Consider the following 21,580-nt stretch of genomic DNA (forward strand, 5'->3'; position numbering starts at 1 on the left):
AGGGTGTTCTAGATATGTAGGGTTCCAAGGCTTGTCATCACCCTACAGATATATTGGCATCATCATTTGTAGTATAAGTGTAGCTTCAGACCTCGGGTCATACTCTGGTGAGAGACGTAGGCTTAGTGTGGTAAGCAAACATTGCACATGCTTGTGTGAAAGGAACATGCATCAACGATGGTCGAGGTAATGAAGACTTTTGCCTCCATTATGGGTTGAAAGGTTTAGAAAGAGTTTAAGGGTTAGAGGGAGGTTCAAGGTTCAAAAGGGGTTCCAAGGTTAAGAAGGGGTTCCACGGTCCAAAAGGGGTTTTAGGGTTAGAAGGAGGATCCAAGATGCAGAAGGGGTTTTAGGGTTCAGAAGGGGTTTTAGGCTTAGAAGAAGGATCCCAAGGTTCAGAGTAGGGTACATGGTGGAGAACTCATCTCCCTCCTAGATCCTGAAGGTCTAGCATTGCGGGACTAATATAAGGGAGAAGGGTTAGGGGGAGCATAGGTGTGGAAGAGGAAGAAGGTGTAAGAGCATGGGGGAGGAGGAGAGGGAGGACAGGGGAGAAGAAGGGAGGAGGAGAGGGAGAGGAGGAGTTGCAAGGTATATGCAAGGGAGGAGGAAAGGGAGAGGAGGAGTCTCATCTTGTATATGCCCCCATCATCACTTTGTGGAAAGATGCCCCCGTCATCTTGTATATGCCCCCGTCATCACTTTAGTGGAAAGATGAAAGCGGAGTACTCTATTTTGAGATGCTCATAATTGGTGTATTGAATGTGATGTCTATCAACAACGAACAAGAATGTTGCTTCCATAGAATCACATACCATTACAACCAAGTCAGCCATGGGAAGCATTTTAGGTATGGGGCTTGGATTTCATGGGTCCTTGAGAGATCTCAACAATGGAAGCGGAATGGAAGAAGGTGCAAGAGAGAGGGAGAGCCAGAAGAGAGAGTCACACAAGTTTTGGTGGATACAGAACACCCCAATCTTCTATGTCATCCATATATATATGTGTTTGAGTATTGTAAATAACCAATGTTAAGATACGATGGCCTTTAACCCCCACAACCTCCCACTTAAATGCCAATGTTCCTTGGAGAACAACCAATGAGCATACTATCCAATGCCCATCAATATATGACAATACTCAAACCGCTGATTAGGTAGACTCTTCTTTATTATATCTATAGGGTTATCATTTGTATGAACCTTGACAAGCTCTATGGTACCCTTCATGTACCTCATGATGCACTTAACTGCCTCCCAATGCCTCTTTCCTAGATTAGCCATATATTGGCTAACAAATCCCACTGCAAATGCAATGTCCAGTCTAGTAGCTATCATAGCATACACAAGACTCCTAACCGTTGATGCATAAGGAACCTTAGCCATCATGGCCCTCTCCTCATATGATTTGGGATTATCTGCCTGACTCAGTTTCACATATGGAGGCAATGGAGTACTTACTTCCTTCCCCCCCTCCATATTGGAATGTTGCAACACTTTTGTAACATACTCCTTCTGTGAAAGCCAAAGGAGTTTCCTACTCCGGTCATGCGTGATGCACATACCAAGAATATGACCTGCAGGTCCCAAATCCTTCATCTCAAAGGCCTCATGCAACTTGGCCTTCAATGCATCAAGCTCATAAGTGTTCTTGCTAGCCAATAACATATAATCCACATAAAGTGCTAGGGGGATCAGGCTATTATCCTTTGCCCTTTTAGTGTAGAGGTAGTGATCAATCTCACTTCTTCTGAAACCCTGGGACCGAATGAAAGCATCAAACTTGTGATACCATTCTCTAGGTGCTTGTTGCTTAAGGCCATAGAGACTCTTTTCTAGCTTGTAAACCAAATGCTCTTTGACCTTTTCTTCAAATCTTTCCGATTGTACCATGTAAATTTCCTCATGCAAATCCCCATGCAAGAAAGCTATCTTGACATCCATCTGCATAAGCTCCATATCCTCTGTTGCCACAAGTCCAAGTACACATCTAAGTGTGGTCATCTTCACAATTGGAGAGAATATCTCATCAAAGTCCACACCCTTCTCTTGCTTGAACCTTTAGCAACCAAATAGGCCTTGTACTTAGGCACATAATCACTTGTGACCTTCATCTTGTAGACCCATTTACATGGCAATGTTTTCTTTCCATGTGGCAAAGAAACCAAGCCCCAAGTCTTATTCTTTATGAGTGAACTCATATCTGATTGCATAGCATACTCCCACTTGCATTGATCGTCGGGCATCATAGCCTCTCTGTAGCAAGAAGGCTCCCTGCAATCAATAAGCATCACATAGTCTACCCCTGGAACAAATCTCTCACATGGTCTAGACACTCTAGCTGATCTTCTCAAGGGCATTTCAGCTTGCTGTCCCACCTGCATATCAGCCACATTTGGCTAATCATTTCCACCAATAGATGATCCATCATCTGCCCTCGATTGTGGAGGATTACTAGAATTCGAGCGACTACATTCGAGCAAGGCGACAGTTTGAGCGAGGACTTTCATAAAATTGACATTCTAGTGTGATGATTTATGTTCAAAAAGTAGCATGCAATGGTTACTTTTACAGTTGTTGTACTACCCATGATATTGTGAGGAATCAATTGCCTTACAAACAACAATTTTTGAAAAATGTTTTGCAATGTTATTGCAAGGGTCAAGGAAGAAGGAGGGGTCGAAGAACGGGGTTAGAGTATGTGTTTTTCTTGTGAAATTTCCATTTTCAAGGCAAAAAATAATGGGAGGAGGAGCCTCCCAAGAGGCTATGATATCGCGGCCACTTGGGAGGCTCCTTCTTCCAATTTTATTTGGGCCATGACTTGGTCAATCAAACTCCAAATATGGTCATGTTTGCAGTCAAAATGATCAAAATGATATGAATGAATCCATTTATCATGTTAGAGTGTCTAAATTCTACAACTTTAAAAAGTTTGTACTTATCTTTGTTTCATCAGAGCTAAACCTTATCAAACTCTTATATTTTCTTAAATTTTTCTCATATAGAGTTCGGGTCCTTGGTTCTCTCCCTCCCTCCCACAAGTATATACATGGTCATGGACATATGAAGGTGATCCATATTTTGTTAGCATCATAGTCATAAGATGATCAATAATTTATTAGCTCCATAGTTTAAACATTTTATTCATGTTATCATTTTGTGTACAAAATGGATCATATCATATGGGTAGCATAAAAATCGATGAGCTACAAATCATGGATGATTTTTTCAAATTAGTTTCGTTATGAATCTAAAATTTTATATTGGCATCAAAAGTATGTATGCCCTAATAAAAATAAATGTTGGAAACATTCGCCAGGATTTGAAACTTTTATGTAAAAAAGTTAAAGTTTCACCAACAGGATTTACTTTTTTTTCTTCAAAGTTTAAAAGAAAATATATTAAAAGGTACTATATTCGACTGATATTGTGAAACAAAAAAAAAGGAGCTTGAAAAGTTTTGCCAAGATTTTATATTAATATATGAGCATAGCTTCGATAAAAACATCCCTGCTACAAATAATTTTTTGTGAAGGATTTTTATAGGAGGAGGTTCTATATCATGGATGGGACTATTTTTGTTTGTATGTAAGTCCACAAAATAAAGAAACCCATTCAACTCATGTGCTACCTTACATAATTTTGAGTGACTACCTCAAGGTGTAGACATTGCAACATTTCCCCTTTTGTATCTATTGAATGATTTCTAACTTGCATGGATTTATTATTTATCAAATAATAGGTTTTCTCTTTGTATGTTGCCAATAAGTTTTCATTTGGTATTCATTGAATCATTGTTGACTTGTATGGACTTATCAATTATCCCCAATAATAGGTTTTATCTTTGTATATTGCCAAGAATCATACGAAAAATAAGTAAGAACAATCTCTATAGGTTCAGAAAAAGTTCATCACAAGCATCGCTCAAACTCTGGGCTCACTCGAATGTAGGACTCTCTTCCTTCTTATTTGCACCCCAATTTGCATTCTTTTTCTTATCCTTTTGCTCTCTTTTCAGCTTGTAGCAATCCTTTTTCATGTGGCCCTTCTTGCCACAGTGGTAACACTCAATGTTTTCGTGCCCTGGATTTGCTACAAGACTTCCCTCTTTCTTGGGACTTCCCCTGAACTGTGATTTGACCCTTTGCACATTTAAGGCTGCATCTTTCTTGTTGCCATCCATATACTTCCATCTAATCTCCTCGACCAACAAGCTACCCACAACATCATCAAACTTTAGTACTACACTAGGTGCAGAGTTACTAACAGCTGTATGAAAGGTATCCCATGAGGATGGCAATAAATATAAGAGAAATATTGCCTTATTCTCGAAAGAATCACAAATACAGGGGGTGATGTCACAAGAATCTATGTGAACTCTTAAATGAATGAATTGTAAACAAATCCTAAATCCTAAACGAATGAATTGTATGACATTCATATTCATATTGTAATAATAGAAGCAAACCGCTGCATCACTGGTGGTAGTTAATATCCTAGTGTGCAACCAACCACCACGTTGGTGACCACTTCTCCTATATTAGAAGGGTGGTCAGCCCCTAAAAATACCCGAATAATATATATCCAAGATTCACTCTTATACATTTTGAATTGGTTTCACTCAGAATGAAAAAGTGGTTCTGAGGTTGAAGTCAAAACAAAAAAAAGATGGGTGAAAACAAAAAACAGAGTAGCCAAAGCTCCAAGAGATCAAGTGTGCCATCTTTGAAGAACTTTATATTCATGCAAGGCTTCTAGGATAGTGGCATGACATAGAGCATAGTGGGAGCCTTCAGCAATGTACTTTGCAATCTATGGGTCCTTATAATATTGAAGACCTTCCCACAGTTCCTCTTGCAATTGATCGATCTTCTGAATGACAATCTAGGGTCAATGTTATGGAACACTAAGGCCCTCTTGTAATCGATCAATCTCATGTATGATAATCTCAGGTTACCGAGGGACCCGTTGCAAAATGGCTTCATCTTCTATGGGACAATAGGTTAAAGAAATGTCATTGCTACCGTGGCTTTCCATCTATGTTCCTTCACTGGTTTGTATTAAAGCGCATGCAAATTACAGATATCTTTCTACAATGTTGCTTCAATCACTTCAAAAATATTTATAAAGTTGGATCACTTTAGAGAATTGTACAACATCACTTCAATCACTTCGTCTAGCCCTCCCCCTCAACCAACTTTGAGAAGGCAAGTAAGAGCTTGTACATTTGATACCATGAGAGGAAACGAAAGTCAAGATATAAATTTCTCACAAGCAAGAAGAAGAAGAAGAAGAATACACAAGAGAAAGATGAAGAATAAGCCTAAAAATGTTGATTGTATTGCATAGCATCAAACAACATATATGGATTTACAAAGGACTAACAACTTACTGATATGTCTTTTATAACATAACTAGTATAAACCTAGAAATTCATGAGGGTGTGGATATTTGAGGATGCTTTATTGCATCCAATTTTCAAAATCTTGCTCTTTTGGTGTCTCTATGCTTGTCTCCTAGTGCACCTTGCTACATCGCTTAATGCAATTGTTCCACTACTACATGGGGTCCCATTTTTTATGCTCATTTCTTGATGCTTTATGGGCTTAGCATTGCAAAGGGTGAACCATTGGTAAAGTTTGTGGGTATGAAATTCATCAATGTAGATGTTGAGATGTAAGTCGATATAGGAATTGATATCACTTGACATGTATATCAATGCCTATACCAATGCTAGCATTCTCAACAAAATTATAGTAGTTTGCAATACGACCCAAAATTATTTTGACTTGCAACTTATAGGAATTGACATAATGCAAGTATAGAAGTGAAAGGGCTAAGGATAAAAAGCCTCTCAATGGTAAAAGAATCAACGAGTAACATTTAGAGCAAAGGGTTTAGCCAAGTCCATCATATCAAACAAGTATTTGTCTAGTTCTATTCCCAATGCACCAAAATCATCAGGGTCTATACTACCTAAGACTTGATCCTCTTCAATAATATTAGGTGATTCATGTGTTGAGAGTTCATGCTCAACATCATGTGATCACGTGTGCATAGCACCATCATGTGATCATATGTGCATAGCACTAACCCAATAGAGTGTTATAAAGGAAAGGGTTAGATGCCCTAACCCTAACTCTAAATGGGTTTGTATATATTCTACATTTTCAACTAAATCTAGTGTATAGTTAGTCATTTGTGGTGTGCTCTCTAGCTGTGCCCTCTCTCCTAATCTCCACTCTTCTCCTCTCCCCTCTTTATATTTTGTCATGGTATCAGAGCATGGTTCTACCTTCTGCTGAGTGCCATCCTTGTGAGAGAGATTGAGAGATTGAGAGATCGAGAGAGATTGAGTTCTTTCACTTCCGTTGAGTGATAGAGAAAATTATGTTCATTTGAAAGATATTTCCGTTTATGTGAGATTGAAAGGTTTCCTTCTTTGAGAGAGAGAGATCTAGTTTGTGAGAGGATTCATTGAGAGAGCTCTTAAAAAGTTTCATGAGAGATCTATGCTGAGAGATTTTTGCTATGAGAGAGACTTTACTTTGAGAGAGTCTATGAGAGAGAGACAGAGTCACTTTGCAGGTCCTAACTTGCACTTCGACCACACCCTTCATTTGAACTGTATTGGTGGCGAACTGCTCTAGGGGGAGCCTTGCCTTTGGTGGGCTGCAGCAGCGACACCTACAAGCGGGATTAACATCTTCAACAACTACCTCTGAGGCTCTACAAGCTTCAGCAGTGCCCTTGTACCAAGGCCTTCTACCATCGATGGCCAGCTCTGAACTCCAAATTCTCTTTGCAATGCCTTAACGTATGCATGCTTATCCAATAGTGCATGCAAGCTGTCGGTGGATGTCCACACTCTTCTCCAGCTACTCTTGCAAAGCCATCTAGTAGCCCAAACTAAGGGCTATCAACACTCCTAAGTATCCAGTGCCTCCTGCACCTTCAATGAAAGCCCACACTATCCCTCTCCATAGATATTAGCCTCTCCATAGCTGGGTTACTAGCCAACGCCAATAGTCCTCAATGAGCTGCCTTATCTAAGTCCTACATGCAAGCAACATAGCCTACGTTCCTCTATGCCAACACCAGATTGTAGCACTAGCGAGTCACCTCCTTCATCGACCAAAGCTCAACCCATGGGCTGCTCCATCGGTAGCCAAGCTCTTGAGGCGCAACATCTATAGCTAGCTCTACAGCAGCGCCGACCAATGGATAGCTCCTACAAACCAGACTACCAACGAAATTCCTAGCTTCCATCGCTATTCGGCCTCGCTCCCACGAATGATCGGCTACTCTATAAACGCTCTTTGCAACACATACACTTCCATGAACGCGATGCCACCAATGGCTCAGCTAGCACCCAAGCGCCAACGATCTGACGAAATCTTTCCTAGATTCTAGTGCCCCAGAAATTGACACGTGGCAAGCTAAGGCTATCCTTGGGGTTGGCCACAAAGTTGACATGTGGTAGCCCTTATCTGCCACATCACCCTCGAGTGCCATGTCATCTTAGCTCCTACCACATAGGCATATCCTCCATGTGGATTGCCACATAAGCTTATCTTCCATGTCATCAATCAAAGTCCATAGGCCACGTCAGCCTGTCAACTCATCAGCCACATCATCGGTGACACATCAGCAAACACATTATCATTACCACATCAACTACCACCTCATTAGTGCCACATGGCAATTTGACCCCCTTGCTGACATCATCAGACCCTAGATTAGTCAGACAAACCTTGGGGTTAGTCAACCAGACCATGGTTAGGTCAACTTAACTTTGGGTTAGGTCAACCAATGCCACATCAGCAGCACAATGAACATTGACCTCTGCAGGCACACACAATGCTCCATAGGCACTTCATGTGACTACTCCTGCCACCTCAGCATACGGTTTCATAAGCACACCTCTAGCTAGGCATAGTGCCACATCATCACTGCATGTGACCCATAGTGACACATCATCATTGAGCACCATTTGCACTCCTTTTGCCCCTGCACCTAGACCAAGTCATATCTCTTGATCCAAGAAGAATTTGAGGGCGCTCCAAAAAGGAAAGTCGCTCTATTTTATGTGCTCTACATGCTCGTCACATTGCATGCACATTTCGGCACAAGTTACACTCAAATTTTATCCTCACCAACAAATCCACTTCCTACATGCACATTTGCCTCTACATCGATGCATCTGACCCAGCACTTAAAAAGAACAAAAGAAAAGGAATTATTTGTTGTTCTCTCATCGATCGATGGATGGTCTAGATCTAGATCAAAGTAGACTAGATCACCATAGAGGGGACACTTTGAATCTCCCCAAGTTGCGAATCTAAGCCATGCCCAAAATTCCCAACTAGTACCTACTCGAAGTCAGTCCATATGCTCACATATGGTTTCACATCATCACATTACCCTGAAACCTGATGTTTATCAATTAAGTGAGCCGACTTCAGAGAGTTCAGAGGCATTGCCAATTGTTCAGTGGGCAAATAGCACATGATTTGATTTCACACACACATGCCATCATTGTAAAGCCTATTCGGCTATTTCACGGCATTGTGCACATCATTTCAGCCTTGTAAAGCCTCTTGGCTATTCCTAACATCATTTGCCACAAGCCTTGTAACACAGATAGGATTTTATATATTGCAGTTCTATCTTCATCCGCGACAGTTCAGATTTCACTTGGCATAGCCTGTGTTTTGTAGTTCATTTTATACATATATTTTCACAACACTTTGAGTACATTTCCTGCACCATGTCTATGATTAGCAACCTCAATCTAGAGGCATCTACTAAGTTAGACAACTCCAATTATGGCACATGGAAATATCGAATGGAGACAATTCTTGTTCAGGACAAATGGGAGTATGTCGATGGATCTACACCTAGACCATTGGATGATCTAGCCACCAGTATCTTTACTCCACCTATTGCCACAGCACCAGTAGTGAGATATACAATAGGATATACATCTACACAAATAGTTTCCGCACTTGTAGTAGATCTTGCCATTGCTCGAGAGCTCAGGCAGAATGGAATAAGAAAGACAAGAATGCATATCATCTAATCAAGCATAATGTGCAAGATGTCATGCTAGGATAGCTCAACATAGTCAAGACATCAAAAGAAGCATGGGATATGTTCGCAGCTCTCTACAAGTCCAAGAACACATCCAGGATTCTCACACTAAGAAACCAAATCAACCAGAGTTTCTACAACAACAGTGAAACTGGTCATGCTTATGTACTCCAAATTAAAGACTACAACAATCAACTCGCAACAGAGCAAGAGAGACTATGAACCCCACAGAAATGGTTCAAGTAATCCTGAATGGACTGGGAGAGGGATACAAGAATCTAGTCTACAGTATTGCCATCCACAACAGCAAATTCCAGCACTGGAAGAGCTCCAATCAGTCCTCCTTAGTGAAGAACTCAAGATGCAAGCCATCCAAGCACATAAAGGTCATTCTAATGATCAGGCATTCATAGCTTCAGACAGAAGTAGAGGTAGAGGCAGAGGCAGAGGTAGATCGTTCAGTGAAGTGGTAATCATTAGCAACAACAAGGTCATCATTAGCAAAGTCAACAACAACATCAGCATCATCCTCACCAACATCAGAGTCAGTAAAGAGGAAATCATTCCAATCAAGGAAGATTCCAAGGACGAGGGAATGCATCCACCAACATGTCAAACATCCAATGCAAAAGTTGTCACAAGTTTGAACACTATGAAAAAGATTGCCCGCAAGAAGTAGTACGACCAAGGCAGTCAATCGAGCAGTAATCGAGGGAATTTTTGTGGCAGAGAAAATCATCATGGTGGACATTCTAGTCATAGTCATTTTGCAAATGAACATGGGAATATTTTTCTTACAAGCGAGGAAATGCAACAAATTGATATAGTGTACCTAGACACTTACTACAATCCAAAAGAGGATTTCAGCTATCAAGTCGACCAAGTGGAACATGATCCTTGGTATATCAACAACGGTGCATCATTTCACATGACAAATCATAAGGAATGGTTCACAGAGATGAAACCATTAGAAGGTCAGAGGAATGTCATCTACACAATAGATAATACACCGAATCTAGTTCAAGGGATAGGTGTTATCCCTATGAACAATTTCACTGGTATGAAAGAATTGGTGAAAGATGTGCTCTATGTTTCGAAGCTCAACAAGAATCTCTTGTTAGTAGGTCAAATGACGGAACACAACTGTTGAGTCATCTTCGACGGAGATTAATGCACTATTAGAGATAAATCGAAAAGATGTCAGCTAATAGCAAAAGGTGTCAAGGAAGGATGCTTGTACAGAATGCTAGCTACAGTACTAGAAAAACATGCCATGTCAGCTCAACCACAATAGATGCCCATGTCAATTTCAAGTACTTGTTAGATCTCAGGAATAAGAATATGGCAATTGGGATTCCTAAGCTACAGTTTCTTGGAAAAGTTTGTGAAGCATGCTGCTTCGGCAAAAAAAAGTGAACCAACTTTGGTAGAAGTACCTCTCATGCACGAGGTATTCTTTATTTGATAGACACAGATGTATGGGGTTATGCTCAGACCTACAGCATTAATGGTTCACTTTACTACTTGACTCTCATTGATGACTACAGCAGATATTGTTGGGTCTACTTTCTGAAAGAGAAATCTGAAGTGTTTTCTAGATTTCAAGAATTCAAAGCCATGGTAGAAAACCAGACAGGCAAAAAGATCAAAGTCATGAGATTAGATAGAGGAGGTGAATACATCTCTTTAGCATTCATAAACTTTTGCAGAAGTCACGACATTTGAAGACAATTCACATGTGTAGATACTCCTCAGCAGAATGCAAGAGGTGAAAGAAAGAATCGTACTTTAGTAGAGAGTGCTAGAGCAATGCTTAGTGAAAAGCATCTTTTAAATCAGTATTGGTGGGCAGAAGCAATAGCCACTACAAACTATTTGCTTAATCGGCTTCCTACCGAATTGATACAAGGTATGACACCTTATGAAGCATTCACTGGACACAAGCCACACATTGGGCATCTCCGCATATTTGGTTGCATAGCATATGCCCACATACATGATGATCATCGTAGGGAATTGGATGCAGAGTCATGCAAATGCATCATGGTTGGCTGTAGTGAAGAAAGCAAAGCATACAAGTTGTACGATCCCATCAACTGTAAGGTCATTATCTCTAGAGATGTTATCTTTGATGAGGAATCAGAACAAAAAACCTCAAATACACAGGAGATGGAAGCATCAACTTCAGAGTCATCTACAGAAAATGTTGATGAAGAAGAGCAAGAATTGCCAGTAACACCCCAGGCAGAGCTCAGACGGTCTACTAGGGAAAGAAGATCTCTAGCCAGATTGACATATGCTCAAAAAGGCAAAGCAATTCAAGTGGAAACCACCAACTATGCTCTTATGATTACCTTCATGGCTACAGAAGAGCCAGTGTACTTTGAAGATGTAGTAGACAAGCCAGAATGGCAAAATGCTATGAATGAAGAAATGGATGCTTTGTATAAGAATAATACTTGGGAATTATGCGACCTTCCACTAGGAAAGAAGGCCATAGTGAACAAATGGGTATACAAAGTGAAGTACAATCTAGATGGAAGTATTCAAAGATACAAAACCAGACTAGTTGCAAAAGGATTTGCACAACAATATGGTCAAGATTATGAGAAGAGTTATGCTCCAATATAGCAAATATGGATTCCATACAGTTCTTAATCTCACTAGCAACATTGAGCAAATGGAATGTTTATCAGCTCAATGTCAAGAATGCATTTCTCAATGGTTATCTAGACGAGGAAGTCTACATTCAACAACCAGTAGGTTATGTTGAACTAGGAAAGGAGAATAAGGTTCGCCATCTCAAGAAAAGTCTCTACAGCTTAAAGAAAGCACCTAGAAGTTGGTACAACAGACTTGACAAGTATTTTGCTGATCTGGGATACATGAAGTCCAATGCAGATCATACTCTCTACTACAAAGTTCAAGGGGAAGACATGACTATTGATTTTTTGTATGTAGATGATCTGATTGCGACAGGAAGCAAGGATAGCTTCATCAGAAAACTAAAACGAGACTTATCTATAGAATTCGATGTGAAAGATCTTGGACTTATGCACTATTCTTGGAATCGAGTTCTGGAGAGATTTAGATAGCACATTCATGAGTCAGCTCAAGTATGTTGATAGTCTCCTGAAGAAGTTTCATATGGCAGATTCCAAGATTGCATCATGGTTGGCTACTACAATGAAGAAAGCAAAACATACAAGTTGATCCCATCAACCGAAAGGTCATTATCTCCAGAGATGTAATCTTTGATGAGGAATCAGATTGGAAAACCTCAAAGACATAGGAGATAGACTCACCGATTACTTAGTCATCTACAGAAATTAATGATGATGAAGAGCTACAATTGCTAGAAACACCCCAAGTAGAGCCACAACAACTTAGATGGTCTACTAGGGAAAGTAGACCTCCAGCCAGATTGACATATGCTTAGAAAGGCAAAGCAATTCAAGTTGAAACCATCAACTATGCTCTTATGACTACCATCATGGGTATAGAAAAGCCAATGTACTCTGAAGATGCAATAGACAAGCCAAAATGGCAAACTGCTATGAATGAAGAAATGGATGCTTTGTACAAGAATAATACTTGGGAATTATGTGACCTTCCACCAAGAAATAAGGCCATAGAAAATAAATGGGTATAAAAAGTGAAGTACAATCCAGATGGCAGTATTCAAAGATACAAGGCCAGACTAGTTGCAAAAGGATTTGCACAGCAATATGGTGAAGATTATGATGAGACTTATGCTCCAGTAGCAAAGATGGATTCCATATGGTTCTTGATATCACTAGCAACACTCAGCAGATGGAATGGGTACCAACTAGATGTAAAGAATGCATTTCTCAATGGCTACCTGGACAAGGAAGTCTAACAACCAGTAGGTTATTTGAATTAGGAAAAGAGAATCAGGTTTACCATCTCAAGAAAAGTCTCTACGGCTTTAAGCAAGCACCCGAAAGTTGATACAATAGAATCGACAAGTATTTTATTGATTTGGGATACATGAAGTCCAATGCAGATCATACTGTCTACCACAAAGTTCAAGGGGAAGACATTATTGTTGCACTTTTGTACGTAGATGATCTGATTGTGACCGGAAGCAAGATAGCTTCATCAAGAAGCTAAAAACAAGACTCATTTGCAGATTCGAAATGAAAGACCTTGGACTTATGCACTATTGTCTTGGAATTGAGTTCTGGAGAGATTCAGACAACACTTTTATGAGTTAGCTCAAGTATGTTGATAGTCTCTTGAAGAAGTTTCATATGGCAGATTGCAAGATTGCAGCCACTCCCATGGAACAAAGTTTGAAACTTACAAAAGATAACAAAAAGTCTACAATCAATGATAGGTACTACAGGCAGCTCATCGGATCTCTTGTATATTTGACTATCACACGGCAAGATATTTGTTATGCAGTAAGCTCACTAGCACAGTTTATGGCAAATCCAAAACACTCACTAGAATGCAGCCAAAAGATTCTTGAGATACATCAGAGGTACAAGACAGTTTGGAATAGAATACAGAGGAAGTCATCCACGGTTGCATGGATACTATGACAGTGACTATGTTGGAGATCATGAGACCAGGAGATCCACATAGGGATATGCATTTTTCCTTGGTGAAGGTGCTATATCATGGTTGTCAAATAAACAAACAACCAATTGTTTCTTTGTCTTCGACTGAAGCAGAATATAGAGCACTACTATAGGTGCATGTGAGGCTATATGGCTCAGAAGACTATTGTCAGAAACATATTACTTTGATGAGTCAAAGCCAACAACAGTATACTATGATAATCAATCGGCAGAATTGGCCAAGAATCCAATATATCACTCCCAGACAAAGCACATTAATGTCAAAGAGCACTTCATCAGAGAAAGAGTGTTACTTGGTGACATCACACTATAGCATTGTGATAGCAAAGAAAATGTTGTAGACATCTTTACCAAACCACTCGATAAATATCTTTTCGAGAAACACCGACTAGCTCTTGGTTTGACATAGAGGAAGGACATTTCCATTAAAGGGGTGTGATGGAATGTAATGCTCAGTCCTTCTTCGATTCCCCAGAATCATCATCTTGAGGGAAGGCCTACTTCATGATGTTGATCTTGAGGGAAGGTGTTGAGAATCACGCTCAACATCATGTGATTACATGTGCATAGCACCATCATGTGCTCATATGTGCATAGCAATAACCCAATAGAGTGCTATAAAGGCTATCTTTATGTACTCTAGTTAGTGGCTCAGTTAGTATGCCACCTAGGTTAGCTAAGTTTGGTTTGAGACCCACATATAGGATTCATCTATTCCTTTTGTACTTAGGAGAATTCTTTTGGTTTTCACAACTACGAAGAGGAAAACTGTTTTCAGCCTCCATCTTTGTGTGTATTCCCCCATTGTGTATGTGAGAAAGCTGCAAGTGAGACTCCTTACTTCTTTCCCACTCTCTTCACATGGTATCAGAGCTCAGTTCATGGTAAGGAGCTCAAGAAAGCAAACCAAGTTTGCAGTGTCTTGGTAAGAGGATCAGTGTTGCTTTCCTTTTTCGAGTTTGGGAACAAATCTCTGCAGGTAGCACAGCCAGAAAGTGCAAGAGTGCACTGTCTCAGATTGGGACGCCCTTCATGGTATAGCGAGAGGGTAGTATATGCTGCAGGTAGGGGTAAAGCATATGGTGAGATTTTTTTTTTGATTCAAGGCCATTTCGGGGCCGTTTTGGTGGCAGACGTTTTTCACAAGCACTCTGAAAAGCACCTTGTTTTTGCTGTGCGACCACTGTTCTATAGGTCGATGAAAAGTTGCTACTGAAATTACATCGTATGCCTATGAACAAAGATAAAGGGAGTGACAGAATCATTCTTATTGCATGTTGATGCAAAATCGTCACTAGGAAGTGACTGTGTGGTCAGATACCACTTTCGTCAATTTTGCAGATTCGCCCTTGTGAGGCAAAAGTTGTGTTTTTTTGGAGTGACAAAATATTTTGCAGTGTTCTATAATGGCATCTGATGCTCTTTCACAGATTGTCACAGGTTACTATTTCTCACTTGGATCTAGAGCTGTGTCATGGGTTAGTAAGAAGCAACCCACAGTTGCTCTTTCTTCTACTGAGGCTGAGTACCAATCAACATGTTTTGCTTCTTGTGAGGCAGTGTGGTTGAGGAGGATTTTAGGGGACATGGGTATAGTGCAAAACAAGCCTACGTAGATCATGTGACAATTAGAGTTGCATGGGAATTGCAAAGAACCCTGTGTTCCATGCTCGCACAAAACACATTGAGATTCAATATCACTTTGTACGCGAGCTCATCATGGATGGAGAGGTCAACTTGGTGTACTGTCCAACTACAGAGAATGTTGTGGACATCTTCACGAAGGCTCTTGGAAGAGACTTGCTGGAGAGGCATCTTCATCGACTTGGCATTGGAGTAAGTTCACTTGCGGGTGGACATTGATGGGGGGTGTTAGATATCAATGCTCCACTCTCATGTAACTATGTGGGAACCAACTAACTCTACTTGTAAGCCCCCATATGAGGATAAGGCATTTGAGTAGCTCAATTATCCGATAGGTCATGGTTTGGACACCAGATGGGGGCCATGTGTGGCATGATGGCTGGATGACTTCAAATAGAGTTGGCACACTACCAACTAGGCTACATTCAAGTGCGGGAAGGCATCCCATGACTGACCACACTGAGGGTAGACAGAGCATTTCCTGGGGCAGCCCACACTCTCGGGTTGTGGGGCCCATTTGGAGCCCCAGATGATCTCGGATGGCTCTAGGCCAAATGGATACTGTAGGCCAATTGCTCTATTCTACGTATTTCGGGACCCAGTCGGCCCTTTTTGGGCCGACTGCGTCGGTCTCCCAATCGGGTCTAACCAACTACGACTGGTGGCTATATAAGAGCAAGCCCGTGAAGCCCATAATCATCACTGGCTATAGCAACCCTGATTCCTTAGCATCCAGCCTCCATCCTCTACTGTTTCCAGCATGCCATCGAAGCTTCTCACACAGGAGCGCATGGCTGGGAGGCAGCGCCATCTATTGTATCAGTTATACAATAATCATTTTTTTTAAATTCTCCATACTATCTGCTTTTCTCTCTTGCATACGAGATCTTGTTATCTATTGAGCACAGACATTGTATTGTTTTCTTACAGAGAAGGCTAATGTAACACAGAAATTTCACAAAAAAAGGCAAAAATATGAAAAAGAAAATAGTACTTTATGTTGTTACAAGTGTGGCATTAATGAGAAGATTCGTTTTTTATTCTTTTATGGTTTGCTTGTTGTATCAAGAGATGTGGACCCAAAATCTAAATAGAACTCCATTTTGAAACCTTCCCACGTGGTGACTCAAAACAACCATCCACTTTCTCTTGTTCTCCGATGAGCCATTCCATTCTCTCTTTGACAAGCATGCCTCATTGCATCACTATTGTTGTGATGCTCTTAAACTTTCAAGACAATAAGCTCCTTTCACCGTTTATGCACTTGTTCTCAATTTTGTTCATTTTTGTTAATGTCTTACTATTTTAGTGTGTGTTTCTTTGACTTTGCAGCAGGTATTAGAGTGAGGATTTCAGATGCAACCAAAAACTTTGGTCATGCCGCTAGGAAGCGGTCTATCGCTCTACCTGGCAAAGATGTGGATGTACAAAGTATCTCTTTTCTGCGAAGACCTATCTCACTAATCTTAGGTGTAGAAGTTTCCAATACTGTGAATGTGGATGGTAGCTAGAAAAGGATAGCAGTGGCAAAAGGAGATTGGGTTCTAGTGCAACCCAACAAGCAGAGAAAGTAGCAACAATCAACAAATAGTTTTTTGGCCTCTTGGAAGGCCAGAGTGAAAGATTTCAGAGTAAAAAAGGAAGGCACAAGATGCGTCAGAGAGGTTCAAATACAACATGTCTACATGCACTGAGAACTTGTATTTATGAGATCATCCTACTTATCTTCCACACTAAAGACCCAATTGTAAGTGTATTTGTGAAATGAAATACTTGAAATGAAATATATGTTTCTTTCGATGACAGATAGTCTCTTTGTTTTCATTTAGATATGTATCCCTCATAATACGAAGAGTGGCAATCGCAAGAGTCCATACTGGGTTTCTTTGATGCTTTACATGGTGCTATTGGGGAGCTACAGTACAAACGTAGAAAATCAACAACCCTGGCTGAATCGGGTATATTTTTTTATGATCACTTTTATCAATTGATGGAAAATGCTCACTCACATGGTTTATTAAAAAAGCAAGATCTCCCGACATGGAATACAATTTATTGGCTAGTCCCTGATGGCAGCATCATAGAATCCTATAGAGCCAAACTATTTTCGAAAGTACAGCATTCTGTGAAACCAAATATTGCTATCAGGATAGTTAAAATCAATGTTTTCATGCCACTTATAGTTTTTGTAGAACTTTTTCAGGATTATCCAGTTAAAGTTTGTAAAACAATGTTGACTTTCAGAGCAAGAGGGTATGATGAAGTTCCAATTCCAAAATTTTTGGATAATGGTTGGGATAGAATGGTGGCCAACAATGTGTATTGTGAGGTTGCTCATAACTCCATCAACATTAAGTACATGATTGCCTCGCAAAACTTTATTTTCTCTTCTTACTATAGATGCAGTATAATGATAGGCATAAAACTTGTGGCAATAGACCAAGACGAGAGGTCATCAGGTCTAGTAATTGAAATCAATGTTATTGAGAATGACATCCTTCTAACATCCATCTCACTGGGACAATGCTGCACTCTCTATCAGTTACGCAATGACATTATTATGGAGACTGAGAACAATATCCATAAAGAATTTTCATTCATTTTGAACAACAAAAAAGTAAGTTGGTTTCCACCCTGAGTTTCTCCTAATTTGACCACCCTGTGTTTCTCTTAATTTGATTCTCTTTACATTTTCATAATACATTTACATATTGCTAAAAATTTATTTTTGCAGATACTTCAAAGGAGCGAAAACAAAATTCAATGCAAGGACATTGTAAATAGAACAATTCAGATAATACAAAGCTATTGACTCAGGTATTACTTGCAACCAAAAAAATATATTTGACATTTGATGTATTAATACAAACCGATTACAAGTATCATCTATTTTTCTATTATTGCTCAAAATCTCTCTCTCGACTTTTTTGCAGTGGAGACTCCTAAGAATCTCCACATGCTACTTAGGTTGCTGCTACTGTGGATCCTGTTGCTGTGGATCTTGCTATTGTGGATCCTGTTGATGTACATCCTGCTGTGGATCTTGCCGCCGTGGATCCTGCTATGGATCCAGCTGCTCTACATCCTTTTGTGGATCCTGTTGTTGGACATCCTCTGTTGGTCCTGCATCCACTCCTCCCGCATCGACTCCTCATGTTGCTTTGGTGTCCCTGCCTCCTTGTCCATGGGCTCGGGTTCCAGCCTCATGCTGCTTTGATGTCCATGCCTCCTCGTGCATAGGCTCGGGCTTTTGGAAAAGATCAAGCAGCTCATCAACACCGACACCTTCTAGAATGTCTTCTAGATTGCTAGTGCCTGGGACATTTTGAGCCTCTTGTTCAACTCAGAGATCCTCAGTGCCTTTTGAGCCCTCTCTTGTATGGACTAGTTGGTCTGGTGCTAGACAAGGGGAAGAGTGCTCTAGCAGCGTCATAATTGTCTTTGCTCTGAAGCTATGTACATATTTGGAGCCAAAACTATCCTCTTTCATCTGCAATAAAAACAAAGAATGTTTTCAATATTTTTGTATCAATGCATTAAATTTAGAACTACTAGTATGCAATGAAAGAACTCACAAATTCAAGCCCTTTCTCTGAAAAGTATGTGTCTATCATATATTTGGCACTGATGAGAGTCCTCCATCCATAGGAGAAAAGATCCTCCTGTTGTGGTGTTTGTTTTATCAAAATAGAAAGCTAAGATATATATTGGACTATGAAGAGTGCAAAAATAAGAGGAAGATAAAGATAAGTGACAATGATTACTGTACCTGCAATGACATTGGGTGAGCTGAATCTAACATCTTTAAATTTGGGTCACGGAGGTCCAGTGCATCCATTAGTAATTTGAGACAACTGCAATGGGAACGAAGGGCAACAAACTATAAAATTCACACTTCCGCAAGTAAATGCAGTATAGCTGACTTTTCAAGAGAAAACCTAAAAACCGTGTTTTAGACAAAAAGTATAGGCAATAATTGACTTACAATTCCAAATCCTGGTGGGTACCCTTTAGGGAGTTGAATGTATAGCATAGCTTTTGCTGTACATCTATATGTACCAAACTCCAATGATTGTTGCAAGAGAAACAAATAACATGAGGGGACTAGACCAAGAGGGTGTAAATTTAATTTAAACAATCAAGATTTTGACAATAGAGGGTAATAGTGGAAAAGGTCAGGGAACATACTCTGAGCAATATGGGAGGAGAATCATATCAACCACATCCAAATTACAAAAATAAAACCACTTGGAAATGCTTTTGGTTGATGTCTTGTTATCTTTTAGCTTGAAAGATATAGCTGGATCAATTATATATACAGAGTGCTGAAGGCTCTGGTGGATCTGACTCTTCAAAAAACTACAAAAAATAACTTTACTTAGCTTATGAAAAAGTGAATGCTACAAAGACATAAAAACAATTGACATAGAAAGATATACTTACTATAGAGCTGCAAGCATGATTGTGCAAGTCACATGTTTCTCTTTCTATGCTAAAGCCATGATGCAGTCTTCTATCAAGTCCCAGGTCATGTCATCATTCATAGTTTGGATGGCTACTCTGATTCTTGGTCTGTGATCCTTGGATCCTTGGTCCAAGTTGTAGGAGCTTCTGCTGAATTTGCACCATCCTCACTAATGTCTGGATTGCAAGACAGACACTATTTCTTTGACTCTTTCCTTGAGGGACTCTTCATAGGCAACCTTGCCTCTGGTATGAAGTTGGTGAAATGCCTCTACAACCTTGAATCCATCATCTTTAGGTTTCCTGGCTGGAGGTACCAACAAGATATCCCTCATTTTTAGATCATCCCAATCCTCTACATTAAGGATCTTGTCATATCTATATCTGACCCTGACAAGTGTTTGGATGTCTCTTCATGATGGTAACCCTATGTGCATGTGCTGCTACCATCATGGTGTCCATGAAAAACTCTATGAGCCACTCTTCAACAGCTTCTTCTTGGAGAGCAAGTAGTGCAGTCCTTTTCCATCTAAAGTCCACATGCCAATTCATGCATATTGCCCTGACTAGCATCTGGAATGGTGCCATGGGTATTGCATATCCTATGGCTTTCTGAGCCTTCCTGATCTCCATCAGGATAGATCTACTTTGGCTCACTCTTTTCTTCCTGTTCCTTGCTAGCATGTGCACAAGCTTCCCCTTCTTTGAAGATTTAGACGTGGATAGAGCTGTGGCAGCCCCTGCAATGTCTAGTCCCTTTCCTTTCCTTCTAGTTGTTGCTTTGGTTCTTGCCATAGTATATTGTGCTCTTTTCTTAGAAAAAAACCCAAACATCACAAGGAAATCAGCAACCTAAGAGTTTTCTTGAAAACGTGATATGCTATAAAAAGATAGAGAAAAGCCTCAAATCGTGTTTTTCCAGCAAATATCTTTGGACATACCCCAAGAACACCCAGCATGCTAAAAGTTTTCTAGAAAACATGATATGGGGGAGAAAAACAAAGAACAAGCTCAAATCCCATTTTTTAGCAAATATACTAAAGTCTACTCTAATCAATCAGTTTAGACTCTACCATCCTCCTTATCCCTACAATGTAGATGAGATGTGCTTAGAAAAACAACGCATAGAGTGCTTTTGAGAGAAAGCTATGGAATGGTCATTTCACCTTACTAACAGGAAAACCCAATGACTTGTGACAAATTGCTTACCTAGACTTGTGTGTACAGTTGGAGCTAGAGCTGGGGAGTGTGAGATGGACTTGGGGAGGTTGTAGCTGGAGCTGCAGTGGGTGGTGGAGTAGGTGGGGGAGGTTCGATTTGGAGCTACAGTGGGACTCTGTGATGGAGGTGGTGAAATAGTGAGGTTGCTAGTGAGGTAGTGGGGTTGGGAGCTGGAGGTGGTGAGGTTGGGGGCAACTAAAACTAGAGATAGGGATGAAATGAAGGGTAGATCTACGCAAACAATGATGAGGAAATAAATGCACAGGAACCTAGAAGCCCATTTTTTACATGCATGGTTGACAAGATAGATGTGACATTCATTGGAAACTGTGCCCTTTCCTCTTATCTACAGTTTCTCCATCCCTCTAGCAGTTTTGATCTGCATCACTGCCCATCATCGTCCCCCCCATTCCCCCAATCATCATCACCCCCCCCTTACTCCCATCATCCCCCCCACCCCAACCCCCCCTCCCCCCACCCACCCTTACTACACCTGTGCAAGAGCCACAGACAAGTCACCAGGGCTAGTCATGGACATAAAAAATTTAG

Source organism: Dipteris shenzhenensis, chromosome 4 (assembly GCF_047967505.1).
Source record: "Dipteris shenzhenensis isolate YYH24624 ecotype China chromosome 4, Dip_SZ_1.0, whole genome shotgun sequence".
NCBI lineage: Eukaryota > Viridiplantae > Streptophyta > Polypodiopsida > Gleicheniales > Dipteridaceae > Dipteris > Dipteris shenzhenensis.